At 48.2% G+C, this 14,184-nt stretch overlaps 1 protein-coding gene across 1 annotated transcript in view; it reads left to right on the top strand.

Annotated features, from left to right (window-relative positions):
- Positions 1 to 14,184, top strand: part of LOC147662747 (uncharacterized) — a 418,861-nt gene that overhangs the window by 274,948 nt on the left and 129,729 nt on the right. The window lies entirely within an intron of this gene.

The following is a 14,184-nucleotide window of genomic DNA, read 5'->3' as shown; positions in this document are numbered from 1 at the left end:
GTTGTCTGGTTATGAACTGACGCTTTTGGCAAGTCATATTCAAATAAAACGTTGTAATGTCCTGAACCCGGCGACTTTGTTGTCAATCAGTATGGAATCAGACGAGGTAGCAGTCCACGACTGCTACCTGCGAACAGAAGAGGAAACTAAAGGCCGTGTTGATCTGAAAAATACTCCATTGGAAGATCCCGATAGGACACTGTATGTGGATGGTTCGTGTTTTAAGTTGCCGAATGGTGATGTAACGACTGCGTATGCTGTGGTGACGTTGAGTACGGTTGTGGAAACTGCGAGATTGAATCAGAATTCTGCTCAGGCGGCAGAGCTTATTGCTTTAACCAGAGCGTGCGTGTTGTCAAAAGGGAAACGGGTGAATGTGTTTACTGACAGTCAGTATGCGTTTGGTGTTGCACACAGTTTCAGACGTTTGTGGAGAGAGAGAGGTTTTATGACATCGCATGGTACGAAGATCCAGCATGGACAGCTTGTGAATGATCTTTTGGATGCACTTACATTGCCCAAGCAGGTGGCGATTATTAAATGTAGTGCACACCGTAAGGTGACGGATGATGTTGGTCGTGGCAATGCGTTTGCGGATGAGATTGCTAAGGAGACTGCAAGGAATCTTACAACTAGAATGTATGTGACGAGTTCGGTAAGTTGGCCTGTGGAAACTGGTATGTGTGAAGACACTATTGAGAGTGTGAAATCGATTCAGAATGAGGCCACCGAGACTGAAAAGACGAAGTGGAAAGAAAGTATGGGAAAGTTGGATGCGAATGGTTGCTGGATTGATTTGTCGGAACATAAGAGATGGATGCTGCCGGATGCATATGTGTTAACTGTTGTGACAATGGCACATGGGTTGGCACATATCAGTGCGAAAGGTAGCTGTAAGTTGTTGTCCCCTGTATGGAAGAACGATGGCATTACTAAGTGTGCTGAGAGATTGGTCAAGAATTGTATGATATGTATGATGTACAATCCTGGTAAGGGAACTCCTACACCCCCTGGCCATTTTGCTCCCCCATCATGTCCCTTTGAAGTGATTCAGCTAGACTTCATCCATATGGAGCGATGCAATAACCTGAAATACGTTTTAGTAGTGGTTTGCGCATTCTCCCGATGGATCGAAGCCTACCCTCCCAAAGACAATACTGCCCTGTCCACTGCAAAAATCCTACTGAAGGAATACTTTCCTCGGTACGGAATGCCACGGATTGTATGGTCTGATAACGGAAGTGAGTTTGTGGGGAGTGTGATGAAGAAAGTGTGTAAGGGCCTTGGAATTACACAAAAATTCCACAGCGCCAATCATCCTCAGTCAGCAGGTTTGGTTGAAGGGTATAATGGCACCCTTAAGCTAAAATTAGCGAAGATTCAGGCTACAACTGGTTTCTCATGGCCTGACGCCTTGCCGTTAGCTCTTCTGTCAACAAGGATGACTGTACACTCCCGAGTAGGGCTCAGTCCCTACGAGATTGTGTTCGGCCGCCCTGCAAATGTTTGGGGGGTCCCTAGACCCAGTGTGTTCTCTGATCTTGAGTACCCAATGTTGATCGATTATCTTCATGATCTGACTGCTAAACTGAGGTTAATTCACCAACAGGTCTTTGAAGCACTGCCGGCGCAGACGGAGGGTCCAGGCCACCAGCTCCAGCCCGGAGACTGGGTGGTAACGAGGAACTTCAGCCGAAAACACAACCTTGAGCCTCGTTTTACTGGACCCTACCAGGTACTTCTTGCCACGAGGACTGCTATTCGTTTGGAAGGACGTAAACACTGGGTGCATGCCACCCACACCAAAAAGGTACCTATACCTTTGCCAGCAGACTCGTGGGTGAAGAAGGGCATCGCTTCATCTGAGACCGAGACAATACCGAAATTCGTCCCTTTCAGCGACGCCCAGCTTGTCGGAGATACCTCAGTGCAGCAGAACGATATTGTTGAGCATTTGCTATCACCAAACTCAAGATCCGAACAATTGACTGATCAACAGAACTCTGTTTTGCCACCGGACCAATTGTTTGACGAACAGACATGTCCCGGGAGAAATCGATATTTTCTCCGTTCCAATCCCAAAGACTAATAAATAAGAGTATTTTGCTTTCTCCCCTGACATCTACGTTACCCCATTGCCATTATCCAGTCTGAACACACTTGCGAAATCGTAATATTGTAAATTTGAGTCTTTTTCTATGAATGTGTTTTTATTTCCACAGCTAGAAGATTTGTGTATATATTGTTGATTCAGATACCTTACATCCGGGTGGACCGTAAGGCCGAACGGGTACTTCCTTCTGGTTAGTAGGTCTTGACACTAGGTCGAAGGCCGTCGATTCCTAGGAACTCCTAGGGATTGACTATTGCTACACAGAACGAAGTGCGTCAAAAACGTTGCGGACGGTTTTAGAGGATGGCTTTCTCGAAGCTGTCGGAATTAGAAAAGGCTCAGGCCCAAAGATTCGAACTGCGTAAGATTACACGTACAAAATGCTTCATGTTTCAGGTGTTCCTTCTATTCTTAACTGTTTCTTCGTTATTGGTGGGTGGGGTGTATTATATGATACAGTCACTTTTGCCTTCTGCCTCACCTACCCCTTCTCCTGAACCTACACTTACTACCACTGTTTCTCCTCATTCCTTTCACATCTTACCCCAACACGAGCAGGCTAGACGTGCAGAGTTTATGAACAATTCCTTTATTCAGCTCCTTCATCAGCACCAGTTGGTGGTGAACACTACCAATTGTTGGGTGTGTGGGTTAATGCCCCATACCACCGATAAGGGAATTCCGTATCTAGTTCTTCCTTATAGTTCCCAGGGTTCAGCTCGAGCATTGCAAACAATGTTTCGAAGTGCACTAGATTCTTACCCCAATCGAGAGCCACGTTCCCCACACTTTGGTCCCGGCCCGTACCATAAATCTTTGGCAATAGTGATCGCAGATTTAGATAGGGATATCTATGAGCCGTCGCTCATCCCAGAGGAAGAGGTGCGAGCCTATAGGGATCTCTCCGTGATTGACTCCTGGTGCGAATTTGAAAAGAAGTGGGACCCCCCTTTGCAATAGCCGACATGTCCAGACTGACTCCTGGCATGCAGTTGGCCAATTGATGTTGTAACGCTTCTCATTTCACTAAATGGACCCCTTATGCAGCGTAGAAATAAATCACTTAGCACAAGGAAGATACCTCCTTAAACTATCCTGCTGATCTGTTGTCAGATACACCTTTGAAATTAGTATTACGTCTGCAACCGGCTGATGCCTTACCCATTCTGAATTAGTTTATGACCCTATAGGACTATACTAACTACAGATTTCAGGAAGCTCCCCAGTCCTGATGATGATCTAAAATAATATAGATCGAAACGTCGTCGACCTACCCAAGGAAATATACCCCCCCATTGTATATATTTATGTGGTCTTTTACCTTGTTGTTGTGTGACATTCCGTTTTCACTATGTTCACTTGTGTCACGTTATGCACCTTGTCACTCATATGAGCACCTGAAACTTTTCTTATAAATGTTGAAAAATAAATATTTCTATATGTACCTACATCCTTAGCTCCCTAGCGTGAATTATTGTTACGCTTTACTTTCGTACAGGACCTTATTAGGCCACCCTTGAACCATTGTTCTTTCAAAATAGACTCTTCTACCCCAGGTTCGCCTTACGGGGTACCCTTGTTCTTAAGAAATATCTGTGGGCGAAAGACAGCTTAGGAGTTCATCTCCGATATGGGTCGTACCCCACCTTGGTAATTTCTGTCTAAAAGGTCGTGGCCGAAGCCCGAGAGCTCACCTTGGAGAGAGTGCTTGCTCTGAGACGTATGTCTTACCAATGCTCTCTTCTCCTGTTCTCCTGACTGCCAAGGGTACGTACTTTGTCTGTTACGACCGTGCATATACATGGTTGCCCCTCGACTTTGCGGGCACCTGTTATATTGCAAACCTGTTGCCTCCAACGTTTACGGTTGCCTCCGACTACCACAACACCAGAGTTGTGAGGGGCGCGATTAGCGAAGAAGACACTGCCGGTCAAGAGGCAGGAGACTTTTTCAAGGGTTTCTTGCCATTTTGGGGACCTATGGTCAATAGTAGGAACCTGAGACAGTTGACTCGAGTGGTGGAATCAACAGCTAATATCACTGCCAGTGCCCTTGGTAATATCACAGCAGAGCTCCAGGCTGACAGACTTATGACATTGCAAAATCGTATGGTTTTAGACGTCGTTTTAGCAGATTGGGGTGGAGTATGTAGAGTGATCCATTCGAGCTGTTGTATTTTTATTCCAGACAACGCTCCGACTGTCTACCAAGCCATCTCGAAGTTGCATAAGATCTCTGAGTCCATACACGTGGACGTAGGGGATTGGACGCTACTCGGGTAGTTTTGGGGCCTTATGTCGACTTGGGGTTGGAAGATTCTGATGATTATCGGAGTTGTTGCAGCATTCCTGTTCACGTGTTGTCTTTGTGTGCAGTGTGGTCCTGCCTTATGTGGCCTCTGTGCTACGACGTGTATAAGACAGCCACCCGTTACCAAGGAAACATTGTTGGATAGAATTATGTTGCAGCAGCATCTAGATGGTCTGATGAATATCGAGATCGATTATGATTCCGACTAGTGCTTGCCTACATGAGGGCAAAAGGAGCGTCTGAGGTTCTGTGACAATTGTAAGTGGGGTTTTCGACTCGCACAAATATGGTCGAGTCTGGTATCTATGAACCGCAAATGACGAGTTTGATGGGTGTGCGCGTTTTCGCTACACTGTCCTGAACCGTTCGTTTGTTTTGTGGGTTTCTACATCCGAGCCCACGGGTTCCATCTTAGATACGGCATCCATTTTGTTTCTTGCCCTCAAGTAGCCAGCGAACGGACACTGTCCGCTTCGCGACCCTGGGATTCCCAAACTCTTGTGGAAGACACGTTTCCTTTGAAGGTGTCTTTATGATAAGGGAAATGGCACTGTAAGGCAGATGGCCCCGCTCGAGGCTCATCTTGCCGTGCCGCTCTATTGTCTCAGTTGTGCATTTCATTAAGCACACCCCTTTGATGCCTGTAACTCGTGTTTCCAGATACCACCCCTTTTACACCCTTTCCGATCTGCTCACTGTCTTCGTTTTCCTCTACACCTGTTTCTGTCCCTTCCCCGATTCATTTATTACTGATTGGAATGTACTAATGGTGGGAAGGTATACTTTTACAGTTGGGAACTGCCAAATGTTACAGTAATCATGTTCCGGGCTCTGAATATTTGAAAGCGACCCCTTTGAATTATACGATGGGAACCAAGTCGTAAACCTTTGTGTACCATGTTGTCCTATGCTTGAAAACTGTATAAAAGGAGCGACCCACTTGTGGCAAATTGAAGCAGTCCTCCGTGAACTTACAGCCGATGTACTTCTCGTGACTTCTGTGTTCCCTGCAGTAATAAACCTCGAATCGTTGACGCCGAAGGAAGTGTCCCGTGTCTCTGTCATTTGTACGCCAGAACAGGTTACTCACGAAGGTTTTAGGTGTTATCCCTGGCACCGCTGGGTCTTAGAAAACCCGGTCCTTCACTATGAAGTGGTTTTCGAGCACCCTCCTAATATCTGGGGCATTCCAAGACCCAAGTGTTTTTTTCTGAGATAGAGTATCCCTTGCTTGTAGATTTTTTATATGAGTTGTCTAAAGATCTCTGTTCTCTTCACCAACAGGTGCATGCCACATTGCGACCAGTACCAGATGGGCCCGGGCACTGCATACAGCCCAGCGATTATGTAATGATCAAGAATTTTCAGAGGAAGAACAGTCTGGAACCGTGGTGGAAAGGCCCACTGATCGTCTTGCTTGCCACCCGCTCCTCAGTAAATGTGTAAGTAAGGAAGCACTGGGTGCACGGAAGCCACATAGAGAGTGCCACTCTCTCTTCCATATGACCGCTGAGTCAGCGACGGCATTCCTGATCAAGAATATGGGCAGGTGCCCCGATTTGTTCCTTTCTCTAATGCTCTATTAAGGGGGGCGCAGACGGATGAGGAGAGTGACACAGTCCTGCTTAAAGCAGTTCCTAAGGAGATAAGGGCTGCCTCAGATCACTCTGCCCCCAATGCGCCTGTTTCAGAGCCCAGATCTTTGCCTGACCCTGAGCTCCAACCCCGCTTTGCTGATGACACAGTGCCAAGTGTAACCAGGTATAACTTACGGCCCCGGAAGAAGAACGGGATACCAGCTGAGCAGTTTAGGAGCTAGGGAAGGACTTAAATTTAGGGCACATGTGCTCTGCCTAAGGTGCCTGTTAGAGTAGAACAAACAACATTGGTCACTGAGTGTGAACACTGGACAGGATTCGTTGAGGGTATCCTCCAAGGAGGGAGGGGTACCCTATCCTGCAAGAAGAGACTTTTGGGTTCAGAATACGAGCTCAGAGAACAGCTCCAGCGCCAGTGCTCAACAGCACCTACGCCTGATGAACAATAGGAGTCTACCAGTGCAGGGTCAATAAATGGACTGTGGAAAGAAGATGTTGCTTTTGTTCCCTCTGATGCTGTATTTGCAATAGTGGCTCTAGCCTGTGAAAATGTTCTATCCTCATAGTACATATAGGTTGTTTGAAGTTTTATTGAAGTTTTATTTAAAATGCTCCCTTTTGGCCGTCTAATTATGAGAGAGGAACAGCCCCTGAGGGTTCCACCACCTAGACAGAATGGTAATGGGTGGTCCGGGTGGTCAACAGGAAGTAAGGTAGTGGTGGTAGTGTTTATCCTCATGGTGATGTAAACGCTGTTCGGGGTGGTTTGGTATTTGGAGGAACGGCATCCGGTGCATATTTTATGGTTCAATTGTCTTTATTGATTTTTAAACACATAAGCATATTCATATACATTTGGCTAGTGCCAGGCAATATCTATGCAATACAACCGGACAGTGTCAATAGAGGGCACGAGCCCAGCTTCAGACAGAATCAGTTTGTTGCATGTATATAGAAGGAAACAATAATAAGCAGAATAAGGAACAAAACAACCCCCTTTCCCCAGAAAACCCCCTCTCCCCTGGTCCAGTGCCCCTTATCTTTCGCCGACCCCCTCCCCTTCCTCCCTGCCATACTAACCCCCTGATGACCCATTTAGCAATCCGTCTTCCATGGTTCTGTAAGACGTAGCAATCTAAGATATCGTGGGCATGTTACTTCGCGAAACTCCGTCGCCAAGAGCGACAGAAATTGGTGCCAAAGCTCATCATAGGTAGATCCCTCTCCCGCCATAGTAAGGGTCAACTTCTCCATCCCAAGGACATGCCACAGTCGATGAAGCCAACCCGCGAAGTAGGGTATGTTGGGAGTGCACCAATGTGTAAGTATAATTTGTACCGCTGAGCCTAAAGCAATAGCTATCTGTCTGCCTCTACGGGATTTTAGCGGGTAATTTATTTTATTTATTTATTTATTTTTTGCACTTATAATGCGCGCAGATACCCACAAAGGGTTTCCCGGCGCAAAGGTAGGAAAGCTGAGAACACAGAAAGCGCAGAAAAACAACCCATTTAAAGACCGCAATTATTTATCAAAGAGCCAGGTTTTTACGCCTTTCTTAAAGCTGGCGAGATTTACCTCCTTACGCAGGGCTAAGGGCAGAGAGTTCCAAAGAACTGGTCCCAGATGGGAAAAAGACTTTCCCCCCATACGGGCCAGTTTAAATCTAGGAACCACAAAGTTTGCTCCATTTGAAGAGCGGAGGTTTCGTTCTGGAACGTAAGGCCTAACCAGATTCTGCAGGTACTTTGGTGCGGTCCCTGCCTTGATCTTAAACATATAGGTCAATGCTTTGAACCGGACCCGGTTCTCAACTCTAAGCCAGTGCAGGTCCTTTAGGTGCTTCGAGATCCTAGCTGTCCTAGGGATCTTACATAGCAGCCTGGCAGCGGATTCTTGACCAGTTGGAGCCGCCTAATCACAGCTAAGTTGGAGCCCAGATATAAGATGTTACCGTAGTCAAGCCTAGATGTAATCAGTGCATTGACTACGGTCTTCTGGGTATCCATAGGCAGCATCCAGATGATCTTCCGCAACCATTTAAGGATGGTGAAGCACGTACCAGCTACTTTGTTTACCTGCTGTTTCATCGATAAAGAGTCATCGATGCATACCCCTAAGTTTCTGACTTGAGTGGCCGGGCTGGGAAAAGCACCCAGGGAAGGCGGCCAGTGGGTGTCCTGCCATAGATCTCTCTTTTTACCTAGGAGAAGAATCTCCGTCTTCTCCCCGTTTAGCTTCAGCTGATTTGTTGACATCCAGCTGAAGACTTCCTGAAGGCCTATTTTCAACGCAGAGGGGGATGAAGGCTTTGAGTTGGTGAGAGAAAAAATAATCTGCGAATCATCCGCATATGTCATAAGTTCTAGGCCTGCTCGCTCTGCTAAATCGGCGAGAGGGCGGAGATACAGATTAAAAAATAACGCACGCCATGTGGAGAAAGAAAGGTGTCTGACTGAGCTTGCGAGGACGAGATCTGAAACGTCCGGTTGCTCAAGTAGGACGCGATCCAATCAGGCGCTTTCCCTCCGACACCATCATCACTCAGCCTAGCAAGTAGTCTGTTGTGTGAGATGGTGTTGAAGGCCGCACTTAGATCAAGTAAGACAAGAGCAACCGTTTGCCCCTCGTCCAAAAGTCCCCTGATTTTCTCGGTGACTCCCAAGAGGGCGGACTCGGTGGAATGGCCCGCCCTAAAACCTGACTGAGAAAAATGGAGTAGGTTGTTGTTCTCTGTGTATATTGAGAGTACACCGTGAATATGCTTCTCTAAGATCTTTGAGAACGCAGGTAACAAGGAAATTGGGCGGTAATTGGCCAGCACCTCAGGATCAGCCGCCGGCTTTTTCAATAGAGGGCTGACCATGGCATGCTTCCAAGCCGCTGGGACAGTTGCCAGATGAATGGAGGCATTTAATGTCTCAGCAATAGTCCCCAGGGCTGAGTCATCCAGTTGCCTCAGGATGTTAATGGGGAGAGGATCACAGGGAGAACCTGATTTAATGGACGCAGCTAGGGATTTCAGAATGTCCAAGGAGATAGGTGGCCAAGAGTCAAGCCGTTGTCCTGTTGGATTTACCAAAGATGGGGACGGGACTTCCCCGTCATCGCTCACCAGAGGATTAATATTGGCAATAATATTATCTATCTTTTCCACAAAGTACGTGGCAAGATTTTGACATTTTTGAGGGGTCAGGGGAGGTGCGGCCGCCATAGAATTTGCTCCGGCCAGTTCCTTAACAGTGTTAAAAAGAGTCCGTGCTTTGTTTGCGGCAGTGTTGATGGTCTCTGTTACATAGCGTGCTTTGGCTCTGGTGCAGGCCATGTGGTAGAGGTTTCTGGCCTTACGATATATTTCCTTTTTTAAAGGATCGTAATGTTTGCGCCATTTCCGCTCTAGTGCCTTACACTTGGTTTTTTCTAGTTTTAATTCATCGTTGTACCAAGGGGCTGGAGGGCGATGAACATTACCTCTGCACTTAGTAACGGGCAAACAAGTATCGACTGCTCTCTCCAGCCAGGTATGGGCTTCACGCGCAATCGTTTCCATATCAGTGCCCAAAGTGGGGGGGTGAATTTTTAGTGCATTCTGCAACTCGGACAGGTCTAACCTTTTCCAATTTCTCATAAGAATTGGGGGCCGAGCAGAAAGTGGCGGCTTAGAATCAATAAGGGTAATACTAAAAAGAGTTAAAAAATGGTCAGACCAACAAATAGGGTCGGTTTTCAACCATTTTAACTCCTGTATGTTGGATATAATGGGGTCCAACAAGTGGCCAGCTTGGTGAGTAGGACCCTCATTCCGCAGTGTCATGCTCAGAGTAGTCAAATCTTCCAGAAGGTTGACAACCGTGCTATTTGATTTGTCCTCCAAATGGAGATTTAAATCCCCCAGTATAGTCAGATTTTGGGCAGTCAGAAAATAAGGTGAAATAAAGTTGGCCAAATTCGCAGCCCAGATATTGCTGCCTCCAGGAGGGCGATAAATTAAAAAACCAGAAAATGTAAAGTTAGGGTTCAGTGCAATTTAAAAAAATGCTGCTTCGCATCCAGGGATATTGACCGTTTCGAGATCACAATTAAATTCCCTATTAAAAATCACAGCAATCCCCCCTCCTACCTGTCTTTCTCTATCAGCTCTAGCGATAGCATAATTAGAGGGCAGTGCGGCCGCTACATCGGGACCAGCACCATCGTGCAACCAGGTCTCCGTAAGGAAAACCGCACATGGTTTTTCCTCTGCCAAAAGGTGGTAAATATCTGCTTTGTGTTGAGGCAGTGATCTACAATTAACAGTGTAGAATGTAAAGGAACGGGTGTTTAGAGCCACGGTTGGAGTAGGTGTCTTAAGTTTGTTTGTAACGTCTGGGTGGGGCTGAACATTAGATAAAGCAAAAGCACAGTGATGACAAGTTTGGGAACCTGCAAATGAAGGGTTTAAAATGGAACATTTACTATTAGTACTAGGGCGCAAAGCCCTTAGATGACCCGCAGAGAACCTACCTCTGACAGCGTTTCCTGCCCTATGACCCGACCTGGCCCGGACGGGCACAGACGGGCTGGTCTTAGGCTCGTCTTTGGCGCAGTCAAAGGCGCCTACCCTGCGCGCCATCGCTGCGCGCTGGGGCCGACGAGTAGCTAAATACCCTCAGGAAGCGGAGGTCTAGAGCCCTAACCGCTCGACGCTCCGTGAGGTGCCGCCCCTGTCCCGCCCTAGACAACCGCGATTGGCTGGAGTGCCGGTTGCCTTACAGCTAGGCGGAAAACAGTCCTCGGGGCACAATTAGGATCCCAAGTGAGTGCGAGTAAGTGCTCGTGTAAATCAAAGTGCTATTATCACATCCTACAGTTACTGCTACAATTCTAAACAGGTTTTAAAAATTCGAGCTTCAGCTCATTACACAGCGCGAAGTGCGTTAAAATGTCTAAAAATAAATTAAGTTGGGGGGTTAGGAAGACCCAAGAGCACATAAACTGGAAAGCGCTGAATTTCTGTCTAAAAATGCTTATCCAATTCCGCCAGCACCTGAGCCCAGTAAGGTTGGATATATACGCATTCCCACAACAAGTGCACCAGAGTGCCTACTTGGCCACAGGCACACCAGCAGTTCTTCTCTCATTGGCGATCCAGTGCATGTAGCCTCTCCACAGTATAGTACCAATATGTCATTGCTTTTGTGAAGGTCTCCGTTAATCCCATACGGTATGCAGAATGTCGAGCCTGGTAGTATATCCCCTCCTACTCTTTGCGGCTGAGCGTCCTGCCAAGTTCCCTCTCCCACCTTTCTCTGCCAGGACTATACGTGTGTGCCCGGTGCATATTTTAGTGGGAACTACCCCATCCCCATCTGAGCATGTGTTTGTTTAATTAGCACGGCATAAGGAGAGACACTGACAGACCTATGTTGATTATGCATTTATTCAAATGCTTCATCAGGTGCACAGTACCACTAATACCACAAATTGTTGGGAGATTTGCTGGTCACTTTGCCCCTATCATATTTAGGTGGTTGCAAGGCCTAGTTCCAGTTGCTTTCCATGGTGTATATGCATTATTATGGCAATGTTATGAAAATGAGAGAGGATGATTATGAAGCAGTGCTGGAGTATATAGTGATACACCAGGGTTATATGCCTGGGAAGGATGGTAAGGAGGATCCCGAAGCCTGTAGGAATTTGTTCACAGCTAACGAGTGTAGGAAGGGGGAGTCTCTAGTTGGCGCAGTGCAACACTAGCGACAAGCAGGGACTCTCCTCTTCCTCGTCAGGGCTGAGGGTTACCTTCCAGACAACCTCTGCTTACCCTCTAGGTAGTGTGGCTTAAGCAGTCGCAGGCTAATCTTTGGGGCATATAGGTTAAACACTTTCAATAGTACACCTTTACAACCAACCCACCACACAACGAGACCAGACTGTATTCTGTAAAAATATATATCTTTATATAGATTTTAAGCAGGCTTGTGAATACAGTCAACGTACTTTATGATAACGGTTGCAAGTTACTCAGTTCAGATTACCACAGTTCTTTATAGCAATTCTCTTAGGGCCCTTAGGCCGGTGTTAACTAAAGTTCTTGTGGAGCCGGCGGCTTCCAGGGGATCTGTCCCACGTCGCGTTGCCTTCCCGGGGTCGCTGTTCGTTGCGGCTCTCAGCCGAGCAGGTCACGGGTCATCCGGGGCAGCGGTGTTCTGTGGCGGCAGGGTCCTCTCCTCGTCGTCCGCTCCGACCCTGGAGGCGGCAGCTGTGCGGTGGCGGCAAGTGGCAGTACGGTCCCCAAGTGCAGGACGTACCCAGCCAAGTGCCGGTGCAGCTGTGCGCTCACAGCTGGGCTGTCGGGCAGGCTACCGACCTTGCGGATTCTCACAGGGCAACTGTCCGTCTTTGCAGGTGAGTGGCTGCTCGTTTGTGCAGTCACCTCGAGAGCTCGGACCGGATGGGTCCTCCTTCACTTTGCTCTCGGGCTCCCGGTGCAGTTGCGGTCACGGTGTTCGGGCCAGCAGCGGCTGGTCCTCACTTTGCTTTCGCTGTTGCTTTGGGCCCCGGTCACGTGGTCAGGTGGATGTCGTTGCCTTGGAGGAGATTCCTCCGTCGGTGCTGCGGCGATGGTCAGCACCCGCAGTCGCTTTCTTTCAGGGGGTAGCGTCCACTGGTCCTGGGACGCTGGTCAGGGAGCAAGTTCAGTTGCAAGCCCTTGGAGATCTCTTTAGCAGAGTTTGGCACAAAGTAAAGCAAAAGTATTCTCGTAGTCTTTTCTCCTTCCTCTCCTTCGGCAGCAAGGCACCAGACACAGGCAAGAGTCAGCACCCTTCCTTGTCTCTCACGGTCCTTCTCGTCGGGCAGAGTCCTTCTGTGGCCCAAACCGGATCTAATTTTCAAGGAGCAGGGCTCCTTCTTTTATAGGCCAATTCTTTTGTTCTTGCAGGCCAGGGGGGCCTTTGCATAGCCACTCTCAGTCCTTGAGTACCCTGGCGGGTGTACTCCGGCTTCTGCTTTCAGTGTGAGGGGCAGGCGCATCAGACGCCCCACAGGGGGTGGAGCCAGCATTGTGCGGACAGGGGCGGCCAGAGTACCTTGTTGATGGGGGCTTCGCCCTTCCTGGGCCAGGTGCCGGCCGATTCATCCGCCGCTCCCCAGGAGGGTGGAGCCAGCATTGTCATGGCCGAGCACAGCTACAGTTCGAGTCAAGAGGCACTCCTACCTCCCACTAAGGTGTAATCTGCGCATTCACCACCTGTCCTCCCTCCAGCCCTGTCACTCACACATCCCAGACAGTCAGATACACATACCAGCAGAGGCGGGCCGAAATGGTTAAGCAAGCAAATGCTAACTTTCTAAAAGTAGCATTTGCAAACCCAGGATACTAAAATAAACTTGACTACAAGAAATATTTTATCATCCTGAGTTCAGGCATACTAAACATGACTCGCTACCATGCTCCTTGAGCCTGCGGGGATTATAGGGTGTAATAATTCCAGCAGCTCAGTCTGGCCTAACGGGAGCAGGTAGCCTTCAATAGTGAAATCCGAATTTAGTTGTAAGTCACTACTAGGGCAGGCCACACACATCAGGGCTTGTCCTACCTTACACCTACAATGCACCCTGCCCGCAGGCCTACCATAGGGGTGACTAATATGCAGTCAAGGGAAGGTTCAGGGGCTGGCGAGTGGGTGCACTCGCCCAGCCGGCATGACAGTACAAGACTGCACGCGGGTTCTGCGGTGGCAGTCTCCAGACACATCTTACGGCTGCTTCTGTGGGTGGCGCAACCAGCGCTGCAGGCCCACTAGCAGTATTGGCATCTACAAGCCCTGGCACTCCTAGTGCACTTTACTAGGGACTAACAGTAAATCCAATGAACCAATCATGGATACCAATCACATGTACAATTTACAGTAGGGAGAGCATATGCACTTTAGCACTGGTCAGCAGTGGTAAAGTGCCCAGAGTCATTAAACCAAACAAAATAGGTCAGAGAGAGTATTGGAGGAAGGCAAAAAGTTTAGGGATGACCCTGCCAAGAGGCCCAGGTCCAACACAACCCCCTTCCAGCCAAAACGCAGGGTAGACCAATCACCACTGTGATGGGCTTCCCTGCTTGGGGCGATAGAACATGGACCTGGCCCGCAACAGCAGGGGCACATTCCAGTTCTACGCCAATCAGAA

This window comes from Lissotriton vulgaris, unplaced genomic scaffold, assembly GCF_964263255.1.
Source record: "Lissotriton vulgaris unplaced genomic scaffold, aLisVul1.2 SCAFFOLD_1034, whole genome shotgun sequence".
In the NCBI taxonomy this organism is placed as follows: domain Eukaryota; kingdom Metazoa; phylum Chordata; class Amphibia; order Caudata; family Salamandridae; genus Lissotriton; species Lissotriton vulgaris.
Note: the sequence above shows the minus strand (reverse complement) of the source record. Positions and strands in the feature narration are given on the sequence as shown.